The sequence below is a fragment of the Fukomys damarensis genome, unplaced genomic scaffold (assembly GCF_012274545.1).
Source record: "Fukomys damarensis isolate Sample0158 unplaced genomic scaffold, DMR_v1.0_HiC HiC_scaffold_11, whole genome shotgun sequence".
NCBI lineage: Eukaryota > Metazoa > Chordata > Mammalia > Rodentia > Bathyergidae > Fukomys > Fukomys damarensis.
The window spans coordinates 7,899,299-7,919,187 of record NW_022900923.1 but is presented as its reverse complement, the minus strand read 5'-3'; the positions used below and the strand labels follow the sequence as shown (position 1 = coordinate 7,919,187).

The 19,889-nt window shown below is 36.8% G+C and overlaps 1 protein-coding gene across 6 annotated transcripts in view; it reads left to right on the top strand.

Moving 5' to 3' along the window:
* Positions 1–19,889, top strand: part of Rps6kc1 (ribosomal protein S6 kinase C1) — a 160,071-nt gene that overhangs the window by 58,869 nt on the left and 81,313 nt on the right. Inside the window, exon 1 of one of the 6 annotated variants that reach the window (XM_010642539.3) lies at positions 9,636–10,027. The exons of the other annotated variants lie outside the window; for them this stretch is intronic. The gene's annotated coding sequence lies outside the window, so the exon portion shown is untranslated. Of the gene's footprint in view, positions 1–9,635; positions 10,028–19,889 lie in introns of those variants that run through there. 6 annotated transcript variants of the gene reach the window in all.

The following is a 19,889-nucleotide window of genomic DNA, read 5'->3' as shown; positions in this document are numbered from 1 at the left end:
TGGGAGATATGGTTCCTAATTGCTTCTTAACCAGCCTTTTGATCAAGTCTCCTATTTCTAGCTTTCTCTCCTGTGTTCGTAGCAATCTACTCTGCGGTGCAAGTCAGTCAGTGTCTCGAATTTCCTGTCAGTTACTGCTCAGCCCTGTACTTTTCTAGCTTCTAAAATTTTCCTGCTGTTGTCTTCTCCCTCAGTCTCTTTGTTCTTGTGGAGATTGTAGCCTTAAACACACTCTTAGCTCCCATATAACTAGAGTTTCAGGTGGAGCGCAGCTAGATAGTGTGTTCAATTTGCCATCTTTCACTGGAAATTCGGGTTTCATAACTGCTGTCTATGTACTGGTATTTCAGTGGGTCTAGGAATAAAAAGCTTTGAATGCTTTGTGTGGAATGTCCTTTTGTTTTTGGTTAGTAATTACTGTCTTACTGAAGTTGCTGATGTAATCATTTGGAAATAATCAATTTCAAATAATTGATTGTAATATTCACTTCCTATTAAATTTTATGTAATTTTAGCTATTAATTATAAGGTTTCTAATTGGGAAACTAATATTGAAGTGACTGGTTTGGTACTAATTTTGTTTTTGAAATGGCTCCATAGTCTTGGGTTTGTTTGCTAGTGGAGCATCCTGATTTTAAAGTTCTACTCATTTTTATTCTTTGCCTTAACTTTCATCTTGGCCTGGGAGTTTAAAATGGGGAAGAGCTGCAAAAAATCTGCTCCGATCCCCCCTTTCTAGATAATTATATGCTAAAATTTCACTGATGTTTAATTGACATAGGTAAAACATTGGTATGACACCTTTCTGTCTAAAAGTTACTTGCATTTAATCCTGGAACACTTCATAATGTTACCACTTGATGGCACCAGACAAATACAAATCGTTGCTTCACAATGAAAATTTAGATGCGTATCAGCAAATAACAACAACAAAATACTTCATTTAGTTCTTTTGCTAATTATTTCGAGTATTTTTCCACTAGAACCTAATACTAAGTCCACTGGACTTCTGTCTTAAGGAATGTTCATTATTTAAACATATTGTAGGTAATGCACGCCTGTCTTTCTGAAACTGCAGTGCCCATTCCTGCTCTGGATTGGGTTTTGTTAATGTGCCATCAAATCCAGAAAGTTACTAATTGATTTATTGTTTTTAGTTTTTATTGTTTACTCATAATGTGGTCAGTTTCATTCAGACAATGTATGTGAAGCAGAATCATAAAATTCTAATTTTTTTCTTTCTGACTTTTTTTGATACAGGGGATTGAACTCAGGTCCTTGTGCTTGTGAGGTAGGCGCTGGCACCACTGAGCTAAATCCCTGGCCCCCTTTTTCTGACTTTTTAAAAACTCATCTGTAATCTTCTTTTAATTTTTTGACAACATATAAAAAGGACCTCTGTTTCAGCCCTGATTGTTATATGCTTGTGTGTGTGTAACGTGTGACATCAGAGCAGTGTTTCCAGTCGGGATTCCATTTAAGAGTATCCCAGTCACCACCTAATAGACATATGACATTGTCCTCTATAATTTGTAGGAGAATTGGGGGTTCTAGCCCATGAGCTTGATTTGACTGTTATGCTTAGAAAAGATGCTTCCTTGGGGGAGAGTTTATCCCAGTGTGACAAAACTATTGCTGAAACATCATTACAATCGATAATAAATATAAATCATTTTAATTTAACTCTTTTAACCATCGTTCCTGTGACCTGGGGCTGGGTTGGCATTCTTTGTAGTACATAATTATTTCTGGATGTCTGATAACCTAGAGACAGTAATCTTTTGGAGCTAAGTTGGAATGCTTTATACAGAGATTGTCAGGGATTGGAAACTTGTTTTATTTTATTGCTAAACTATTCCTGCTAAAGGAGCTTATCTAATTATTAGTAAGTCTGTAAAAGTAGCTCGATGTTTATCTAACTTCCCTGGTGTTTGTGCAGGTGAACCTCAATGCAAAGCACAACAGCAGTGGCTGTCTGTGTCCACCTGCTCAGAAAAGCATGTCCTGGTAGGAGTAACTTTGAATTCTGTTTTTGAACTTGACACTTCATTTCTTCCCTTAGTCTAGAAATCATTCTTGAAATGAAGGTGCTCTTCACTCTTCTAAATTCTCAGGTCTTTGTGGATTTAAGAGAGAAGATCCAAAGGTCAAGGTTGAAGAAATCAACTTGAAGTTTTGAAGAGAATGTTATAGCACTTAACCTTTTATGCCCATCTTGTTTATATATTATTGGAAATGGCTGATAGGATTAATCTTTATCTCAGGGTAGTCTTATTGGAAAAGTTTAGTAAATGTAGAGTGGCAGACGGATTACATAAAGGTATTAGTGAAATGGTCAAGTAACAGTGACTTGGTATCTGTCACGTGCCTGTCACTGCATAAAATGTTTCGCTTATGTTATTTTGAATCTTCAGAATAACCCCCTAAGAGCTCAGCTATGGCTGGTCATACTGGGCTTTGTCTAAGGATACCGAAATTTGGTGGGAGCAAACATTTAATATAGTGATTCTAAAAGCTTGGCACCTACTTAGCAAGAATAGTTATTTAAAACAGGAAGCTACCAGATGGTGAGCATTGTCAGTAACACCCATCTGTGGGCCACATAATGAATTACAGAATTGATTTGAGAACTGGTTTTGTATAGTTTTTTCTAGGTGCCAAAATCACTGCTTTGCTGTATTTGTTAAGGTAGGTATTGTGACCCCATTTTACAGATGGAGGAAACTGAGACTTGTGTAAATGAAGTGATTTTCTCAAGGACACAGCCAGTAAGAGTAAAGCCAAGATTTTAATCTTGGTCTTTCCAAACACAAATCTTTTTTTCCTCTATACCATGCTACTTCTCACACATTTCCCCCCTTGTTGGCTTTTTAAAATGGAGAAGCAGCAGATCTTCAGTATCAAATGTTGAAAACTTTATTTTTACATCATTTGTCTCCAATAATCAACCATTTATCAGTTGATCCTCAAGTGCTTATTACTTGTATATACTAAGCACTGTGATAGGGACTATAAAATGGCTTTCTTTTTGAAAATATAAAAAGTATTGAGGCCCTTCAGAATGAGCTATTTCTGCCAACTCTGGCATGATAATATGCTCTTTCATTATGGAGTGTTATCTTGTTGAAAATATTTGGTAGATTTGCTGCTTTAGCCAAACCCATTGCTTTCCATTGAGCTTGTTGCTTGTGCCACAATTTTCTACTTCTCTACTCCTTCCCTTGCCTTCTCCCCTCCCTTTCCCTCTCCTCTTCTCTTCTTTTACTTGATTGAAATCTCCAGCACGTTATGAATTAAATTTATAATGAAAAGACCTCTTGGATATTGTTGATATCTAATGTTTATTTCAAAGTTGTATTGATATTTTTGACCAGTAAGACTGTTTCTAATGTTAATACTTTGCTTAGAGATGTGAATAATCTTCACCCATCTTCATTTTTATAAATGGTATCACGGGCAGTACCAAGCTCCTTTTCATAGTGTACCCCATCCCTGAGTAGAGATGTCCGTACATTTTTCAAAAACTGTTGCTTTGTGTATTCAGTACTGCATCAGTCAGTGCCTCTTTATTGGGTCTCAACTGCTTCTCTTGGTGAGACCTCAAACCCACATGTACTTCTTGGTTTCTTTTGAGTCACTTAGATTGGCTCCACATCGAAAGGTGTTTTCAGATGGAGGAAACTATGACTTATATAAACTAAGTGATTTGCTCAAGGACGCAGCCAGTAGGAGTTCAGCCGTTCTCTGAAGAGTTGGCTCTACAATGTGTCTAGGGTCTGTAGATGTGACTACTCTCTGTGTATTCAGTATATACTTGCGTGCTGTAAAAAGCAGCTGGGATCATTGATTTATTGCTTTGAATGTGAGTACATGAATATCTGGGAACCTGAAGGGTAACCTTGTTTGCTTTGGAATGGGTAGATGCATGAGAAAGATAGTATCTGTCTTGCTTTGGTAAAGGGATGCAAGACATATGACATCTTATTGTTGAATTTCAGGTATGAAAATGTGTAACTTTAAATTTTATTTGAGTTATTTACAAGTGTTTGTTAACTCAGAAAGTATTGCAAAAGTATTTTCTGGTTCACTTTAAGGTATTGCTTAGCTTAGTGCAAAGTGCTGTACAGCGCAAGGCTAGCTAAAACTCAAGCTGCAATAGTGATATGACCTTCCTTCTTTCTAATGCATTGACTCCTAGCTTTTTTGTTTTTATTTAGTTTTTTCTGGTCCAGGGATCGAACTCAGGACCTTGCACTTGAGAGGCAGGAGTGGTGCCACTGAGCTAAATTCATGGCCCTTAGCTTTGTAAAATTTATGAATCTTTCTTAGAATTTTTTCTCTTTTTTCAATATTATTTTGACTATAATTTAGAGCACTTTTCAATTTTATCTAGATTTCAGAATTAGCCTTTCTGTGAAAAAAAAAAAGGGCAGTTGGAGTTTTGATCAGAATTGCATTAAATCTGTACACGTTTTAAGTCTTCCAATCTGTAAATACAGGATTTCTTTCTTTCTATATCTATCTTTGATTTTTTAGCAATATTTTGTAGTTTTCGATGTATGAGTATTTTTCTTCCTGAGTTAAATTTATTTCTAGGTATTCTATTCTGTTGAATGCTATTGTAAATTGAATTTAAACAAATGTTTTCTTTTCAACTTGTTCATTCTTGTTGTGTATATAGACTCAAGTTTTTTTTTGTGTTAATTTTTACCTACCATCTTGTTGAATTTGCTCATTAGCTCTAGTTGTTTTTGTTGTAGTTTTTTATATAGGATTATGTTATCCATGAAAATAGCTTTATTTCTTCCTTTTCTTTTCTTTTTTTTTTTTTTGGAGACAGGATCTCACTGTATAGTTGAGAGTGACCTGGAACTCACTACGTAGCCCAGGCTGGTCTCAAACTCGCAGCGATCCTCCTGCCTCAGCCTCCCGAGTGCTGGGATTACAGGTGTGCACCACCACGCCTGGCCCTTATTTCTTCCTTTTCAATTTGAAAGCTTTTTATTTCTTTTTCTTGCCTAATGCCCTGGCTAGAACTTCAGTACAGTAGAGAATATTTAGAAAGCAGGCGTCCTTGTCTCAAAGTTCCTGATGGTAGGAGCAAAACTTTTAATCTTTTATTATTGTATATAATGCTAATTGCTGGTTTTTGTAGATGTCCTTTGTCATGTTGAGGATGTTCCCTTGTATTTCTAGGTTACGGATGTTTTCATCATGAAATGGTGTTGGATTTTATCAAATGCTTTTTTCTGTATCAACTGAAATGGTTATCTTTTCCTTTCCCCCGTGTGTACCATATTGATTTTCTTTTGTTGGGCCACTCTTGTGTTCCTAGGATAAGTCCCACTTGCAACAGAGATTCATATCCTAAATTTTAACCCAGTTGTGCCTGTTGATATCTCATCTATATTTTGTCATTGTAATACTGGTGGAAAAGAAGGCTTTTTGAAGTCTGAATCTGTCCTTAATCTGGAGATGAGATCTTTCCAAAGGAAAGCACTATTATTCAGGATATATCTATTATGAAAATTTTCTTCAGCCTTTTCTGTATTAAAATAGAATCTATATTCTTTACTGTAAATTGCCCTTGTTGAGAATTTCTCGGATCTTAACTGTTTAGTAGAAAGCATGTTAAAGCAGTAAAATTGAGTTTTCAAAAGAGATATGAAGTGATTTAAATATGCCACTTACTCTTCCATCTTTCTGTCCCCACCAGCATTGTGGTTTTTTCCTTTCTTTAGTTGATCCAACAGGAGAAAGTAATTACTAATGCAGTGAACTCAGAAGGAAGTATCTCGTGGGTTCAGAGAGAACACTTTAGCTTCTCTGTTCCTGATGATCACAAATGAAAGGGTTGCCTTTCAAGTTACCCTGTACTCAGGTCAGTCCTTCTTTCAGGTTTTGTGTTAGACTAGACTTTCAGTTACGGGTAACAAAAACCTAAGCAACTCAAAGAAGCCCACACAGAAAAGGATGTTTTAGCTCTCAGAAATGAGTGGTTCACTGGTAACATATTGCTGGATTCAGGTGTTCAGGAAATGTCACCTGGTCTTGGATTTCCTATTTCCCTGTCTTTCTACACACTCAGTACTTGCCATCCTTTCTCTGATTTGATTTTCAGGATCCAGAGAAAGGGTATTTTGCCCATAAGTGCAATAAATGTCCTGGGTAGGATGGGCTCGGTGTGGGTCATGTGCTTTACCTCTGTCTTCCAGCCTGGTTGTCATAGTTGTTTGGTCATCTGGGGGAAGGTGGACAGCGCTGTCCCTGATGAATCATGTGAACTGAGTAGCATAACTGTAGTATGTGAGAGGAATGCACCTGAACAGGGAACAAGCAAAACCAATCAAAATGTCACCCTTATCCTTCCTGACTCAGTGTCATTTATTACACCCTCTCTCCCATCTTTAAAAAAACGAAAGGCTGCTTTGTTGTTTGTAAGTTTTCTCTTATATGTTTCTCAGACTGTAATCCTCTAGACATCAGGCATTATATCTTTTTTCCAATTTTCAAACTGAAGTATAGTTATATATATAGACAAGTAGATACAACAAGTATATGGCTGAATATATTTTCACACATGGGAAACACCCATGGAACCCATTCCTGGATCAAGAGGTAGAATTTGATCAGCACCCTAGATGCTTTCTTATCTCCATTTTCAATTCCTACTTCTGCAAGGGAAGCTGCTGTCCTGGTGGTTTAACAGTATGGGGCTGTTGAGGCCTACTTTTTTGTCTTTGTATTCTTTTCTCGCAGGGTAGCATTCCCCTCAACAGCATCTTTTCTGTTGGTTTGGCCCTCTTCTGTGCAGTGTCTTTTAGGGATGTGACAGGGAGAGGGGGAGGTATCTTGTTTCTTGTAGGGTTCATATCTTCCTGTCATGCCCATCTTTCCTTCACTCTTTCTCTGCCACATCTTCCTTTTACCCAATGTCTGATTCTTCCCCAGGAGAGAAGTTTTACTGAGCTTCTGATTTTTGGTTCTACTTACTTTCAAGCACTTCTTCACAACAGTCCTTTGAGCTATCAAGTCCCTGTCTGTTTAGAGTTTTTGCATTTAGTTGGACTTTTTCTGGGGGCGGTTTTCCCCTCTGCTTTGGTTTCTCCCGTGCTTTTCTGTACTTTGCTTTTCAAGGAATCACTTAGGCTTCTCCTCCCTGTTCTCCACATCCACAGGGGTGTGCTAGGGGGCCTGGGAGCTCTGTTGTCATTCGGTTTCTTTCCCTATTTACAGGGAATCTGAATGTTGTTCTTTGTTTCCTGATAACAGTGAAAATATGGGTCATATGTGGCTTTATTTGCAGTCTCAATTTTTTTGTTTTGAGAAGTTGTGTGGGGAGATTTGAGTTTGGGTGGCCACCATTGTCCTCTAGGCCTAAGACTCTACATGGGTTGTTTTCTGAATGTTCACAAACTTTATTCAGTTGTAATGTATTTTATTCTTTTTATGCATCATTAGATTTGACTGCTAATCTTTTTGCATGACTTTATATGTGTTTTAAATTTTTAAAATATACTTATATTTGCTGAATTTAAGAGTAAATTATGGACATCATTACCTTTATCTCATGATTTACCTTGCAAGAAAATAGGGTCATTCTTCTAAATAGCACAGAGCAATTATTACACTTAACGAATTTGAGAATTGTATGGGAAGCGTTCTAATAGTAGGTTCACTTTCTTTATTAGAGAACCAACTGTTAAAATTGGATATCTATTAAAAAGATACATATTTCTCTTTTTGTCGGTGTTTCTATATTGTATCCTTTAAGAAATTTGTTTCACAGATGATCATATTAATTGTAGCATGACTTAATAACCCTATATCTTTGACATCTGTAAGGTCTTCTTTGATATTGGTAATTTGTTGTATTTTTTCTTTATTCCTAGAAATGAGAACAACTACAACTGCCAAAAAATTAAACAATACATTTATGAAATCTTCTAAGTAATTCACAGGTGCAGTAGGCAGAATAATGAATGGATCCTTAAAGATGTCAATGGCTTACACCTACAGTATGAAAAATGTTCCTTTCCTCGGTTAAAGAAACATCATGTTTGAAGAACTTAGTCTGAATTATTTTAGTTTTTTGAAATTTGTTAAGGATTTCCTTTTAGCTAAACCACTCTGTTTTTTTGATCATTTTATTGCAGGGCTTTGAAATAGGGTACTTGATAAATTAATAAATGATCTGAGAACTTCATAATCTATGACATCACTTCTTTTTTCATGTTTGCAAGGAATTTTCTCACCTTCTAGTAATTCCAACTTTTTTTTTGGCCATTACTCAGTTACAGAATAGCCATAGGGCCAGGGATTTAGGTCAGTGGTGCCGATACCTGCCTGGCAAGCTCAAGGTCCTGAGTTTGATCCCTGGTACAAAAAAAAAAAAAAAAAGAATAGTCATAGGTACAGATGATTAAATGGATTTTGCATTGTGTTAAGTGTGATTACATTATTCCTTGATTAATTAAAGCACCCCTATTTTATTGACTTGTGTGGGAAAGTCATCAAATATAGCAGTCGTGCCACCAATAGTTATCTTTAATGAGTCCAGGCCAGAGATAGCTCTTTCCCCTACAGGAGAAAAGTACCCTGTAGAGCATTGAAGAACACGTGTTAAATACTCAGGAGAAGTAAAAACAGAGGTTATAAACAAAGAATCCTAAATTGGGTTTTTTTATTGTAGTTGATTGGTTTGGCCCTGACCTACACTGCTGGTAAAAGGCCCATCTTTAGGCAGTGGAAAATAAGATTAGAAGGAATAACTAATCAGAAGGAATGAGTAATCAAGAAGAGGCAAATAAGTGATAGAATGTAGTATAGTCCTTCTACATGAGTCAACGTGGTGATATAGGGAACAGAATATAGAAGCTTTGTAGCGTAACCTGTCAAGCCAGGTCATTTGAGTTCCATGCCCTGGTAGACATCTGAACAGATGTGTTTCAAGAAACCAACCAGGATAACTGCTGCTAGGCCTTCAGTCTTCAGCATCCTTATCCTTAATGTTATTTATGAATAACATTATTTATTCTTATCCTTCATGTTATTTATCCCTAACATTTTTGGTAACTCACATGTTCACAAACTGTAGGGACTGTTTACTACAAACTCTGCTGCCTGGGGCTGGGGATGTAGCTCAGTGGCACTGTGCCTGCCTGGCAAGTGCAAGGTCCTGAGTTCAATCCCCAGTACCAGGGGGGGAAAAAAAAGAGACAAACTCTACTTCCTATAACACTTGTTATTTTAACAACCTCATACTTTCTTGGTTTTCTAATTCTTAGGTTGAAACTTCGAAGTTGGCTTTGTCATCCTTTTTCTCCCTTTGATCAGGTGCTGAAGACATGGAGACTTTGTCTTCAGTCTTTTTAGTCCTTACCATATTTTCCTTGGTGACTTCAGAGTTATATGACTTCAGCAACTATCCAAAATAGCATTGTACAATAGAAATACAACACAAGACACGTGTGCAGTCTTAAACTTTCTAGTAGCCACATTACAAATAGGGCTTCCACCAATGCCACATGGTAAACAGACTGTCTTCACTCTTCTCCAGGAAGAAACTCAAGGTACCAGACCAAATCCTTTCAATAAGAGTTTTCAAGACACGACACCAGGTAACAAAAGACAGTGGTTTCCGAGGGGAAGCAGATAAATTGGGTGAAGCATATGATTGCTTCGACTTGCTATCTTTTTGAATTTTCAGGCACTATTGCTGGGAGAAATAAACCATGGGTCCCCATAGAACCCCAAGAGATGGAGTTGAGAGGCATAGAAGACCAGTGCTGGAGTTCACCTTTAGGGCTTGCAGGACAGAGACACAGGACCATTGTCTGATGCATGGTGTCTTGCTTATGTCTGAAGAGGAGACCGTGCACAGAGGGCGGAGCAACAGTATTCAGCAGCATACTGATCTGTGGTGCCTATGGGAACCTGACCCTGGCCAGCAAGATGCAGCCCTGAAGGGACAGCACACAGTCCTGGATCTTGATACAGTGCTGGGAGTAGTATCTCCTCCCAAGAGGTAGGCTGAAAAACTGCAGTTATGGAGCATTAGGTTGAATACTCAGAAGAAATAATAATTATTTCTAGGCCCACTGTAACAAATCATAAAAGCGAGACCCAAAAGGATCAAACTATTTTCAAGAAGCCTAACTATATCCTACAGTAAAGCTCAAGAATACTGATAGGAATTAGAAAAATGCCACCCTCCCCAAAAATTAAACTTTGGCTGGAATTCAATAAAAAAAAATTATTGTTCATACAAAGAAACAGAAAAAAAAATGTAACCGTAAATGAAGGAAAAAACTGATTAATCAGACCCACTCAAAAGTGACATAGAAGTGACTTTAAAAGTTTTAACTGTGTTCATTATGTTGAAAAAGTTATCATACATAGAAATATGGGAGAATTAGAAAAGACTCAAATTGAACTTCTAGGAATGAAAGCTGTAGTATCAGAAATGAAAAATAAAAGGGTTAGGATTAGTGCCAGATTAGGTATTGCAGAAGGAACAGTGAACTTTAGAACACAGCAACAGGAACTACCCAAAATGAAATAAAAAAGAAGGAAAATCAAGTTGGCATCAATGAACTATGGAATCACTTTGGCATGAATAGTTGGAACCCTTGAAAAAGGCTGGAGAAACAAAGTATTTAAGGAAGTAATAACTAAAAGCTTTCTAAATTTGGTAAAAAAACAACCCACAAGTCGAAGAAGCTCAGCAAACCCTGAGCACAAAACACAGAACCTACACAAAAGCCTATTAAATCTTAAAGGCAGCCAGAAAATAAAGAAAAATGACCATTACAGAACAGTGGTAAGAATGACATTATTTCTTGATGGAAACCATGCAAATAAAGGGAATCATTCCTGGATGAATGTGAACTCCATGTACTGCAAACATGTACAGATAAAGTAAAATAAAATCTAAAATAATTTCTGAAAGAAGAATGAATAATGCAGGGAAAGGAAAAAAACCTGCCTTTTGAGAATTCTGTAGCTAGTGAAAACAACAACAACAACAACAACAACTCAAAAATGAAGGCAAAACAAAGCATTGTTAATCGAGAGTTGAACATGTTCATTGCACTGACAGTGCTGTCTTCTCTGTGTCCCTTGGTTAGTCTAGCTAATGGCTTGTTGGTTTTCAGAGAATTGAATTTTTATTTCATTTGTTTTCTGTGTATTTTTTTCAATTTTTTGTTTGATTGGCTTCTTTTCCTTCCTGTTTTCTTTCTGTATAGTTCATTCTTCATTGTTTAGACTTTACCTAAAGAGATGGAAGCTTAGGTTATTGATTTTAGATTATTTTTCAATGTAGACATTTAAAGCTATAATCAGTGTTCCTCTGAACACTGCTTTTGCATCCCATATATTTTGATATGTTGCTTTCATTTTCATCAGCTTGAAATAATTTCCACTTTCCTTTGTAGTTTGTTCTTTGATCCATGTATTATTTAGAAATATGTTCTTTAATTTTCAAAGATTTGTGGATTTTCCAAAATTTCTTTTGTCGTTGATTTCTGGTTGAATCATTATGGTACTTTGCATGGTCTTGATTCATTTAAACTCATTAGAACTTGCTTTGTGGCCCAGCACGTGTTGTCTGTTGTTGGGTATTCTGTAGATGCAGCTGGTTCAGGTTGCTGGATGATAGTGTGCAGTTCTTTGGCACCATTGCCAACTTTCTCTCTTCTAGCAACTACTACACTTGATCTTAGCCAAAAGGCTGAGCAGTGATTGTTCTAGCAAATGGGAGATCTCTGAATAGTATCGGTGACTTACCTATTTCTTTATTTCTGTATTTTGTCTTTATTTATTTTGGGGCTCTGTTATTAGATGCATGCATGTTGATAATTGTTGTATCTTCTTGATTAACCTTTTTATGTTATAAAATGACTTCTTGTCTCCAGTAACATTTTTTCATAAAAATATATTTTGCTGCATATTAGTATACTTATTCTACCTAGCTTATAGTTATATTCTGATATATCTTTTTCTGTTTCTTTCTTTTTTTTGGTTGGTGCTGGGGATTGAACTCAGGCCCTTGTGCTTGCAAGGCAGGCGGCAGAACCACTGTATCAAATATCAAATCCCTGGCCTCTTTTTCTTTACCTTCAATCTGCTTATTACTTTGGATCAAAGTGTCTCTTCTGTGGTTTATAATCCAGTCTTAGAAATAGTCTTTGCTTTTGATTTGAGTATTTAGTTGTTATACATTTAATGTACTTTTTAATACGGTTAGAGTTATGTCTGTCATTTTCTGTATGTCTCATTTTTTATGTCTTTTATTTTCTTGTAGTAAATATATATGTTCTAAGGTACTCTTTACTTGCTAGGGTTTTTTAAAAAATATTATACCAGTTTGAGTATATAGTAACCATCAGCTTTAACTTAAAAATTTTCTACTTCACAGCAAAATTATCCTAATTCAAGTAAACATAGAAACTGCTTCAGTGTGGCTCCTTTTCAATACCTCTTTCTGTTATTGTCTCTTGTTGTTATTGTCATGTTGGTTACATCTTTATATAACTCTTACAGTATAGTTTTATGATATTGTTTAAACATACTTGTCTTTTAAAACAATTTGTGTAAGAATTAAGGGAATTTACATTTTGTTTGGATTTGAGTTACTTTCTGGTGTCATCTCCTCTCCTTTCCTTTTTCTAGCTTTCTGAGACAGGGTCTTGCTGTGTACCCTAGGCTGGTCTTAAACTCGTGATCTTTTTTCTCATCCTCCCCAATGCTGGAATTACTGGTGTGTGTGTGTACCATGCCTGGCTTCTCTCTTTTTTTTTGCTTCCTGAAAGTATATTTTAATTGGTGGGTCTGCTAGCAACAAATTTTCTTCTTCTGGGAATGCTTTTTTTGTTTTTATTGTTGAAAGATAGTTTTTCTGGATATTAGAGTCTTGGTTGACATCCCCCTCCCCAGCATTTTCAATATACCACTCTACTGGGTTCTCCATGTCCCAATTTCTGATATTCAGTTTTACTGAGGCTTCTTAGTTTTTGGTGAGTATTGTGGTTTTTTTTTTTCCTTTTAAGACTGTGTCCCCCCCCAACCCAAGCTTTCAGATGCCCCCTCTACAGCAGCATATGCCTCGCATTGTGCTGGGGAAGGGGTTGTGGAGCACAGCAGATTGGCAGAGCCCCCTATTAAGGCACCACAGACTCTTGTTTTGCTTGCTGCATGTTTTCAATTTTTAAAGTCAATTTCCACTTGATATTTTTGCTAATTTTGTTTGCTTTTTATCTGGGAGATGTTTTGACACTTCGAAAGTCCCATCCGTTTGTCTTTCATAACAACTTTGCAATTGGTTTTACTACTTCTGTTCTTACTTTTGTCCATTTTTATTTTGCTTCCAACAGCCTGACTGATGTTTTAAGAATATAATCTACTCTGTCATCCCCTTGTATAAAAATCCTGTTGCTTTTAGAAGAAAATCCGTAGTTATTGTGGCCTGGAAGGCTGTGCTGATTTGGCTTCTAGCTTCTCCCCTCCCCGTTCTTCAGCCACAGACCTACGTTACCTTGTGGGAGGAGCCTTGGGCTTCTTCCTGCTGGCACTGTCTGGGAGCGTTGCTTCTCTGCCCCCGTGGCCGCCTTGCTCATCACATCTCAGTGCCCATGGTGTTTCTTCTAGAGCCTCTTGCTTCTCCTCAGACCAGCAGAGCTGTCCTGACCTCATTTGAGAAAGGTTTGTAGCAAAATAAAGAGTTAATGTAAGCTGGATCCTATAATGTTTCATTTTCCAACAACCCTAAACATTTGAGTGTAAAAAGAAATCTAGGGAAAACAGATCCTTTGCAGATGGGAAGGAGACCAAGGGATGGAGAGAGTGGGAAGAGAGGGGAGAGAGAGGGGATGGAAAAAGAATGGAGGTTTGTTATATACGTGTATATCCTTTGAGGACTGTGAACATTACATATTGCAAACGCACTAATAAAAGTAAAAATGGAAAAAGACAAACCAGAAAATTCTGTTCTGAGAGGTCTTTATTAGCTAGGTTTTCCTGTATACCATAATTAGTTACCACAGATATTTTTTTAAAAAATGCTTTTTATTTATTCATACATTTATTTTAAATGGAAAAGGAGGCTTAGAAAAATAGTACAGAGCTGTGCTTCTTTTTTAATCTTTGCTGTTGTTAGTTTTGGAAACACAACCTTAGAAATTGCATGCCTTGAGCCACCAGGAATGGCCGGCACAGGATGGTCATTGGCATAGAGTAGTCAGCTTAGAACATCGAAGTAACAGTTAATGAGTGTAATGGTCTTTCCTGTGGTTGGATGCAAGCAGGGTAGGTTAACCAGGAAACAGTGTGTTTTGGGGAGGATTTTGTTCTTCACTGGCCACATTACAGATATTTGTGTTTGGCAGATCTAGATGGAATGGACACTGTCATGAAAACTCACCGTGAACAGGGCTGGGGATTTAGCTCAGTGGTTCCACCACCTGCTTCGCAAGCGCATGGTCCCAAGTTCAATGCCCGGTACCAAACAAACACAAAACTCACCATGAACCTTTAAACTGCTGGTAATTCTTTGAGGCTTGCCATACTATGCCTTAACGCCACCATATTTCCCCTAGAGAAAGAAAGTTTAGATGAGGAGTTGGTTGGCACATGCTTCTTGAATTGTTGGCTATTTTGGTGTCAACTTTTTTTTGTTGTGAGTTTCATGTTTTAGTGACAAAAATGTTTACCGCAAATTATAGCTTGGGAAAGAGAGCCACTTTCCTGCTTCAGCAAAAAGCTAGGTAAAGCACTGATGTGGGGTAAAGTAGCTGAGGAGTTTTATATTCAGATTGTATGAATAGTAAACAGAGCGTCCAAAATAACCACTTGCACATTGCAACAAACACATCATCATTTGCTTAAAAAAGAGTTATAATTACAGTTGACGAAGCATGGACACCATAAAAAATGCATTAGTTTGGCTTGACACATTAATTACCTGTTTTTGCAGATGTTTTTATGTATTGTTGTGCGAACAGTTTACAAAATAATTACAGGAAAGTCATATGGAAAATAAACTAAGTGGGTGGTTTCTCGGCTAAATATTTTTATTCATGTGAATCTGTGTGAGGCACAGCTGCTCTGTAGAAAAGCGGAGAGGGATGAGGATTCTCGAAGGGTTTTTATTAGACAATCTCTGTCATCAGTATCAGCACATTTTTTATGTCTTTAGCAACACAATTTAAAAATACTAGATTGAGAGGCTGATTTTATCCCTGTGATTACTGAAAATTCCTTGATTCTGGTCAGAAATGTAGATGTTTATGAGCAAAATAAACCAAATGAACTTTTTTTTTTCTTTTATTGAGTTTATTGTTACATTCTAGGTATACTACAGTTATATTGAATCTGTGTGAGGCACAGCTGCTCTGTAGAAAAGCGGAGAGGGATGAGGATTCTCGAAGGGTTTTTATTAGACAATCTCTGTCATCAGTATCAGCACATTTTTTATGTCTTTAGCAACACAATTTAAAAATACTAGATTGAGAGGCTGATTTTATCCCTGTGATTACTGAAAATTCCTTGATTCTGGTCAGAAATGTAGATGTTTATGAGCAAAATAAACCAAATGAACTTTTTTTTTTCTTTTATTGAGTTTATTGTTACATTCTAGGTATACAGTACAGTTATATTCATTACTGGGATCTTGTACCTTTACATGACAGGTCTTGGTTCTCATTTTTTCCCCTTGTCCCTGCCCTCCCTTCACCCCCAAATGAACTTAAAAAAAAAACCTCTAAGTGGGTTATTTTAGTGCTAGCAGGTTATTAGGCACTTTGAGAGAGACTTAAATGTTACTTTGTAATTGCTTGAGTTACACGGTAATATATAACTCTCAGTTTGTTATATCTTTGTAATTTACAGCTTGTTATATCTTTATAATTAAACTGTGTCATGTATAAATTGCACAGTAGTTCACCTTATCTGTTCTCCCTTCTCAAGTATTGAAAATATAAATCTGCTTTTTCTCAGAAGCTTACTATATTACCATTATCAGCCCCCAGAGTGAATGTCATTTGAAAAATTGCCAGGTCACTGCACAGAGGTATTGTACTTTTACAAACTGTTAAGTGACATCTTCAGAATTGTAGCTGTCAAACAAAGAAAAGATAGTTTGTAGACTTCATTCTGTTTACACAGGGGTTTATCTGTGTTGTCTTACCCTCATTGATACTCTTATGACAGTTTTTCATAAAACTACAGAATGTAGGTTCTCTTTCAGCTCAGTCAGTACTGTGAACTGTGTTACTTTTGTATGCATTTCAGCTATATATAGATGATTAAGAAAATTCTACAGATCTGCTCTGACATGCATTGTGTATAACGATTGTCAGAGAAAGGCTGTAAGAGAAAGAGGTCACTGAAGCATTCATAGGTAGGAAGGGACAGTCCTCCCCCTTTTTCTTTGGTTTCACTTTCAGTGGTTTTGGTTACCTGTGGTCAAGCCTGGTCTGAAAATATTAAGTAGAAAATTCAAGAAATTAACAATTTGGAAGTTTTAAAATTGCACACCGTTCTGGTAGCATGATGAAATCTGGTGTCCCCTGCTGTCTCACCCATCCCACCCAGGACAGGAATCATCCATTTGTCTAGCATATTCATGTATTCTCAGACACTTGGTAGCTGTCTTGGTTATCACATAGATGGCCACGGTATTGCAGTACCTGTATGTGGGACTCAGTACTATTCCCCAGGTTTCAGGAATCTTGGCTCTTGTCCCGTTGGGGTGGGGTAGGTCTAAACAGACCTTGTAATTGCGGTGAGAGGTAATTAATTTACTCTGAGAAGTAATTAATTTACTTTCTATTCATTTGTTTAACAAAGTGTTACGAAGAGTTTTCCACACGTAATGGTGTGTGTGACTGTGGCTGGAACATGCTAGATCTAGCCCAGTAACCCTTAGGCATCTCTTCTACAGGGGCAGGAGGGGCAGGAGTACATGGTTTGAAGAACTTTTTCACTTAATAAAATTAATTGCTAGGAGGGAAATTCCTGTTTCCCTAAAATTGGCTTCAAATGAAATATACTCTAGGAATATTACTTGACACATTCTTTGTACCCTTTAAATGTGGAGATGTCTATCTTCATGTCAAAGTAGGCTGAAGAAAGGTGGAATGGAGTCCAATGTACAGTAAATCAATTTAATTTTTAAGGTAGGAGAGGCATTAAAGGAACCTAGAAACTACCAGGATTATAAATGATAGTAAACTGCTGATAGTAATTTTATCACTTTATATCATCTCAGAGGAAAAATATGTCAACCATTATAATGACACCAATAAAGCAATTGTTGGGACTCACTTCTTTCATAGCTTTGCTGCTTCTCTTAAGATGCCACATTCTTCAAATGTCTTATATAGACTGTGAAAGACAGCAAGATCTTTCTGGAGGTGAGGAAACTTTCCATATTTACCAGTATGGCAGATAAAGTCTCTTAATTTGTATAGACTTTCATTTCAACGTTTTCCTTTATTTTTAGTTCATTTCATAAGGCAAAATTTTAACTCCTCAGTTTTGATTCTTTATGCTTTTTAAAATTTCAGTATCTCCTGTTAGCACTTTGGAATTTTTTTCTCTTCTTAGGGCAGAAATTTATTTATTTAAATTTATTTTTATTAGAACATGCTTGTAGTTCATAATGATGACATTGATCATGGGGAATTGGTACATGTATCACTAATTTTTTGGGTGCTGGAGTCTCCTACTAGAGATGAGTTTTAGATTTTCCTCTGTGTGTGTGTGTGTGTGTGTGTGTGTGTCCTGAACAAAGACTGGCTGAAACAAGTGTAAATGGTGGTAGAGTTTTACATTTATTAAAGGTTCGAGGGGGAAAGGACTCTGCCTAGGGTGTTTGGGCCAAGTAAAAGTAGGTAAAAAGGAAAACAAAAATACATCTGATAACATATGTACAGAATACTTAATTCTTTTTACATCTTCTTCCCCTCCTCTCTTGATTTTTTAAAATCTTACTCTTAAGTTTTAAGGAAAACTTAGCACTGTACTTATGTTTTGGTACTGGGGATTGAACTTGGGTCCTTGCGCTTTAAAGGCAGGCCACCAAACCGCTGAGCTAAATCCCTGGCCCTTGTACTTACTATTTTTTGAACAGGAGTTTATTATCAGTAAGAGTCTGGGTTGGTGATGTTGTTTTGAAAGGAGTAAATGATAGTGTTTTGCATACTTTCTTTTAAAATTTCAAAAGAAAGAAAAATGCGTTACAGAGCAGAAGGAAATTGTTGAATCTAAAAGGAGGCTCTCTGTCAGCATTTAATAACCTATGATCTAATGGTGTGAGTTTTCATTCAGGATTACTGATAGTAGAGAAACTGCTAAATAACACTGCAAGCAAGCAATTGAAGCCATGCCTGAGCATGAATATTATTAAGGCTCTTGCTTTTACTCTTTTTGGTGACTTTTTGAACTCCTAGCAGCAGCCATACAACAATTGGTGTTGAAAATACATTAATAGGGGGTTGGCTGAATGCAAATAGAAAGCAGATTTCCTAACTGTCCGGTTCATGTTACACACAGAAAAGCTGGTGGCTTCAGTGTTGTGGTAGACACATTGAACCAGGAATCTTTTTTCTCAAGGTTGCCTTTTGTTGTCAGAACACTTAGCATAAGGCAGAGATAGTCCGCTATACCTGAAAAGAACAAAGCACCATTAAATATAATAAATCAGCACTTAAAAAATATACATATATAAAACTACCAAGGCCATCTCAAACGGGAGTATTCTTTTATGAAACTAATGTTTAAAAAAAAAGAAAAGAAAAAAATCAACAACAAATAAAACTTCATTCCTGTAAATCCAGATTGATTTGGATGTTCTCACTAAAGTGATAAATCTGTAAGAAACCAAGCACAGCAGCACTGGGCCTATTGAAAAGTACCGGTGGAGGAGAGAAATTAGAAAAAAAATACAAGATGCAACTAGTAAGTTTTATGTGTGGATTAAATTCTGTGTAGGTAGTGAAAATATAGTCAGAATATCCTTAAAAGTCACTTAAAATTTCCCATGAAAAGTGGGTATAGGCACACTGTTTTCAGAAGGTCTGAATGAATTGGCCAGTTCTTTGCCCAGCATTGCTTTTTTTAAAAGAACAAAAACAAAAACAAATAATAAAATGCTTGCTGTGTTCTTTTTAGTGATTCAGGGTAGAAGACCAGAATTGGAAGAACTCCTTTTTATTCTGGGTTGTGAAACCAGTTTTTATTAGTTCCCTGAGTAAAACTGCCTCTTGGTTCTTTTATAGGTAAATGAGAAAAGACATTTGTTTTTCATATAAATCTTTGGTTAACAAAGAAATGTGAGATTAGTTTTTTCTAGGAAAGCCTGTCCCTCATCGGTCCTGCTATGACTGTTTTTTTATAGGATTGCATTAAAATGTAGGTTTTCTTTTCAGTTCAGTCATGACACGTTGGGACTGTGTTTCTTTGCATCCCTTTCATATTTCTTTTACCATAGTGTGAAGCGCATCTCTCTGTCACTCTGATTTTCCTCTGTGTGTGTGTGTGTGTGTGTGTGTGTGTGTGTGCGCGCGCGCGCGCGCGCGCGCATGCACGCGCATTCGTCATCCCAGGTCCCCTCCTCACAGATTCTCCTATGTTGTCAGATGGGCACCTATGTCATATATTTATGGCTTTTTTCCTCTTCGTGTTTTTCATCATACTCACCTCTATTTTCCTGTAATCTGACTTTGTCTTCTTTTACTCAAATAGGACAACAATCAAATTCTGATCTCATTACTTTTATTTTTATTAGAAGCTGGTTTAGTATAATGGCAAGTACCCCTCAGCGTGATGGAAGACCAGGGTTAGAATCAGGCCCGTATATTTACTGTGTGACTGAGAAAGACATCTCA